This window comes from Arvicola amphibius, chromosome X, assembly GCF_903992535.2.
Source record: "Arvicola amphibius chromosome X, mArvAmp1.2, whole genome shotgun sequence".
NCBI classification, from domain to species: Eukaryota; Metazoa; Chordata; class Mammalia; order Rodentia; family Cricetidae; genus Arvicola; species Arvicola amphibius.
Window position 1 is genome coordinate 10,113,810 of NC_052065.1, and position 6,076 is coordinate 10,119,885.

Consider the following 6,076-nt stretch of genomic DNA (forward strand, 5'->3'; position numbering starts at 1 on the left):
TCCGAGGCAGATGTTCTTCATATTGAAGGACTTCATATTTTTTCCCCCACAGCAAATAGTGGCCAAGATCTGTGCTCGCTTGAACATAGAATGTATTCTCCCCTTTCTTTAGAAGCTCTCATATCACAATGAATACATTGGTCACAAAAATTAACCAATTTAACTTGTGAAGAATGTGTACCAGGTTTTAACTTCTATTTACCAATTTTGCTATCTCACCCACACCTACAGATGCTATCTTGAGAAGCTTCTAGCTTGCACAAGAATTGCACAACAAATGTCATTGGATTCATTACCTTACTTCACGAAGTGTTTTCATTTTTTAACATGGTTGCTTCTCCTTATGTATTCATAAATGCATACAGACACATATATGTAACTCCATATATGTATGCACATGCATACATGCCTCTGCATAATATATGTGGGGAACAGTATATTAGTACTTATACATATATTCTAAATGAAGTATTCACAAGTTGCAGACATTATGATAGATAATTCACCACGGCTAGGGTTAAGAAAAGGTGAGGGGGCAAAAAATAGAGGTTGAAAAGCAGCGTTTATTTATTTTGTGTTTGTATTCACACTTGTACACACATATGCACATGCATGCACCCCATGCCATGTATGGAGGTCAGAGGGCAACTTGTTGGAAATTGCTTTCCTACTTCCACAGTGTGGTTTGCTAGGATTGACCTCAGATCATCAAGCTTGGTAGCAGTCACCTTTTATGAGCTGAGCCATGTGACATATCTAAGTGGGAATAAAAAAGAAGCCAATTTCCAAGGTAAATTCTATAGTATAGTTTTTTTTTTAAAAAATTCTGTACCAAAGCAAAGAGCCTTACAATGATCAAAATATAAAAAATAATTTAAGCAAGACAGGCTGTTGTCTGTTATTTATGATCCTTCATTATTGGGCAATGTGAAGAGTCAAATTTATATTCTCAAATGACAGTAAAGAAGATCCCAGGTTGTTGCCCCAGGGAGAGGGAATTCATCAGCCTTTCCTATGTGTGGAAGGAGTGGAGCTGGCACACTTCCTCCTTGGCCTTGCAGTCTCATCTAGCTCTGCCCCAGTACTCCATAATACGTCTCTCAAGAACACAGAGGTTCTCTCCCAGACCCCAGAGCAGTAACGAGAGGGAGGAAGTGAGATACGGTGCGCTACCGTGTACCCCGCAGGCAGAGTTATCTTTCCATGTTTGGGACGCTATTCCTTTTCTGTCTTGTTTTCACCGTTCAAGATTCCCTTTAAAGATCAGTCAGTCATCAAGATTCTTTATTCTTCTCTCTTCTAGAAAGCTTCTTTTCAATTCTGTCTTTGGTGCCCTCGCTTTCTTATGATAAAGCATTTCTTATCTTCTCTTAACTTTTATGCAGTGACTTTTTAAAAACATTCTTGCAGGCATATAATGTGTTTGAATCCAGTCGACCCTCCTTTCCCTCCAATTCTTCCCCTATGCCCTTCCTTCTCTGGTTTCACATCCTTGCACGGACATGTAGAACAGAGCAGCCTCGCTGGTTATTCAGTGAAACAGAACAGAACAGACCTACTGGTACAGTTTTAAGAGTCCCGTCCCAGGGTTACATAGGCAATTTCACTGTTTGACTTCACCTCAGGAATACTCCATTACGCGCTACTTAAAATTATATTCTTGTTTGCATCTTATGGTCCATCTTCATGGACAGGGGTGGATGAGCGCTGTCTAAAGAAAGACCAGAGTTCTCGGCTTGCAGCCCTTGCATCAACAACAACAGAACGATAGGAACTTTGCCGAGGAGCAAGTAATTCCAAACTAGAGAAGTCGAGCGCCTCTGGGCGCCTCAAGGATTTGCACTAGGAACACTGCTGGCTGGTTGCTTCTGCAGCAACCTTGACTGATTAGAAGTCTCCCCCGCGCCTCAGCTTCAGTCCCAGCTGATGTCTATTGCTTTTGTTTGATCTTGAGATAGGACTTTGCTATGCAGTCTTGGCCTCGTACTTACTAAATAGCCAATGCAGGCCTCAAATGTGGAAATCCTTCCACCTCAGCCTCCTCACACCTGAGATTACAGGGGTGAGCCATTGGTGGTGACTTTCAAGAACCCCCAGATTCTCAGAGGGAAATGAGCTAGTAATCTGTAAGGGAGGCGTGATGTGGTTATCTAAGTGAAGATGGGGCACAGACACTGGCTCTTGTAAACAATGCCACTTGGAAGGAATGAGTATGACCCTGCCTTCTGTTGTGCTTTCCCACCCTGGACAAATTTTACTGAACATAAACACATAAACACACACATACACACACACACACACACACACACACACACATACAACACAGAGGCACACACATACACTGATGGGCACAAGGGCTCACTATGACTTACTAACACTATTGATCTCTTATGGCTTATGGTCAGCCATCTAATTTTCTATAATCATAGCTCATACATGTATTATGCAGTTCAATTTTTTTATAATAGTTCTTTAAAATGCACGCAGCTTTCCTGTAGAGAACTATTATCAAGCAGTTGACAGTCCAGCTCCCATCTAATTTGCTCGCAGTGCTCATCATAATAAATACCATGAGAAGATTCACTGCTGGTAAATTCCTTCCCAAGTGCGACAACCTAGAAATGTTCTTTTCTGCCATTTTGGAACTTAGATTTCACTGTGGGAAAAGAGCATCTTATTCAAACTGAATTAAATGTCAGAAAGTTGGACTCTGAAGATTTTAGTGGGAACAAATGGCAATAGTATCCAGCTGCCCCGAGATAGCCCTCTGTTTAAATCCCTCCTCGACCTTCTATGTCGGAAGTAAACTTTTCATTCTCTGCCAAATACGTTTATGGTTCTGCAAGGCTCTGCTGATACAGCGCTGGAAGATTTGCATGCATACCACCTTCCCTGTAAATCCTGCAACCAGAGATGGTAAGCAGTTTGGCTGCAGTTATCCCAATTTTAAATGAGCAGCCATTCTTTAAAACTAAAATTTTTACTGAGATTACAGCTTCATGTATAGTTCCAAGAAATAATGAAACAAGCTCTCCTGTGCACTTAGCCTGCCTTGATGGGAAGATGAGACCTCTTTGCAATGGTATCGTAACATGTCACCATCTGAAGTCAACATCAATGGCCCGGGCAGATAGATGGCTCAGTGGGTAATGTGGTTGTCATCCAAGTATGAGGATCTGAGTTCAGATCTCCAGCTCATAGAGAAAGTCCATGCAGGTGTGGAGGCTTACCTGTAATTCCAGTGTTCGGTAGGCGATGACAGAGGACCCCTAGAGCAAGCTGGCTGTCAACACTAGCTGAATCAATGAGCTCTGGGTTCAAGTGGGAGACTCTGAACCAATGTATATAAGATGTAAAGCAACTGAGAAAGACACCTAACGTCAATCTCTGGCTTCCATATGTGCATGTACACACATATACATTCACCCCCCCATGAACACATGCATGCACACAACATATACATACGTGCTGAAAAAAAAGAAAAAGACAACATTCATGTAATCTACTGATCTTTTTCAGTTTCCCGTATTTGCTTGTATCCAGCCATGTATGTACATATCTTTGGTTTCATATAATTTATTATATGTGTAAGAGCATACCTTTAAAAACATTTATTTTTAAGTTTTTAAATTTAGATGCATGTGTGTGCCTATGAGTGGGTATTTGAACATGAATGACAAGGGAGGCAAGAACAGGGCATTAGGTCTCTTGGAGCTAGAGTTGTGTTACAGCTCTGAGGTTGGAAAGGTTCCCCCAATACAAGTGTTGCAGCTCTGAAGGGAAAGGTATCCTGGCAGTTGAGAGCCAAGAAATACCACAAAGTCATGTCACATAACAAACCTCATGTAGGAGATTTATTGAGAAAGAAGCAAGAGGGTGCCTACCTCTGCTCGGGCAAGAAGCAACAGGGAACTGAGCAGGAGGTAGGCTTATGTAGGCTTTCTTTGGGGAGGAGTTCTCCAAGGTGGAGATTTCCAGAGTAGAGATTGGTGAGATTTCAAGCCAAACCAGAGAACTGGCAGGATTTCAAGATCAGGGACTGGTAGGTTTGAGTTCAGAGACTGATGGGTTTTTGAGCTCAGGATTGGTGGGTTTGAGCTCAGGGATGAGATCAGAGATTGGTGGGTTTGGGCAGGTTTTCAAACGTGGAGTGGACTCGGACCTCTCACCCTTACAAGAGTTACAGGCAGTTATGAGCTGTCTGATGTGGGTGCTGGGAACCAAACTCTGGTTCACTCCAGCCCCATAAGAATGTAATCTTGAATTAGTATTTCCATTCTTCGGAATCTCTTCACTAGAGAAACTTGCAGATATGTCCAAAACAATGTATGCAGAAACTGCTTATAATATGTATCTAGCGGTCCAAAAAATGGCCACATCCTGTTAGCATCATTGGGAACAAGGAAACCCTCTTTTTTTTTTTGATGTTTCAAGACAGGATTTCTCTGCATAACCCTGACTGTCCTGGAACTCATTCAAGTGCATTAAAGGCGTGTACCATGACCACCAGGCACAAGGAAATACTTTTGTCACCATGCCAAATGCAGTGGAGAATAAAGAAATGAATATATCTATATATAGGGCAATAGAAAGCTTTCCAGACTAAATGTAAATTCTATAGGACAGGATGATAGTAAAAGCACACTAAAGGTGTACAAGGGTGAGTGTATGTATGCACAGAAATGCATTAAAAATATGAAGGATGCCACCAGGTGCCACAATGCACACCTGTAATCTTAGCACTCTGGAGGTGGAGGCAGGTTTGCTAGTGGCTAGAGGCTTGCCTGACTTCATAGTGTGCTCAAGGTCAGCCTGAACCACAGAGCCATCTTTTATGTGAAAAAGCAAATAAACAGCACGCAGTGGTTACAACTAGTTACAAAATGTTGCAACTGAGAACCCCAACATCTCAAACCAACCAATCTCTAGCGTTTTGAAAGCCAGCCTGTCCTTGAGAGTGGCTCAGAGACTTTAGGGGCTAAGATAGTCTCTTCAACCTGGAAGAGAGGGAAAGTGTTCGGAATCTTTCCTGAGCAAGTGATGTGGCGCATGTAGTTTCCTGGTGCCGGAGAATGTCACGGATGGTGAGTAGATAAGGGGCAGGAAAAGCAGCAAGCCACTGAGGCTCTGCTTACACCGGGCTCCTTTCAAACCCATTGACGGTGGCCATATGAGTGAGTGCCTGGAACTAGCACCCAGGATGAAAAGTAGAAATTGAAAAGTAACCTATACTGAAAGCCTAAATCCTCATGGAGGCAAACTGAGCGGACCTTAACAAAACAGCTCTCTTTCCAACCGGCAATTGAAAGATAGTGGGTCTCTTTCACACCTGTGACCCATTTCTCTCACCACAGGCAGGCATCCAGAAGTTATTGACAGGTAGAACTAAAGTGTGTACAGGAAGGGCAACATAGGACATGGCATGAACTTGCAGCCCCCCAAAGAGGAAAGCAAGCCCTTTCTGTCCCTCTGCACCTCTACCCCTTGCATTTTTGTAACATACAGACACATTTTTCCATAAGACACTCCCAGCAAAATTGAAACCACATGTGCAGATGGCCAAGCTGGGCTGTACATGTTCCCGTGCGAGCAGTTCCTCTGAGCTCTCGCAAAAGCAGCTTTCTCGGTTCTTGGATGCTGGGGCTTGTCTGAGACGCCTGAAGTAGCAAATAGATCTCAGGAGTCTGAACAGCGGCCTCCTACACAGCCACCCAGCTCCTTTCATTATCCAAAAGTTACAAAGTGTAAATTTCTTTCTTGATAAACTCGAAAGCTTGCTCCCTGATTGGTCTTAGTTTAGAAAAGAAAGGGGCATGACATCAGCAACTTTGCAGACTTGAGGCCTGGGGGGCTGTTGTGGACTTTGGCCAGTCTCCAGCCTGCTAGGTGGAGAGTACGTGTGTGTGTGTTTGCATGTGTGGTATGCGGTGTGTGTGTGTGTGTGTGTGTGTGTGTGTGTGTGTGTATGTTTCTGTCTGCATGCGAATCTGTTTGACCACAGGTAGTACTCACATAACCCTGCCTGTGCTGTTCTCTGCTGCAGACTGCCTGGACCAGGACGTGTGCAGTTCAGCCA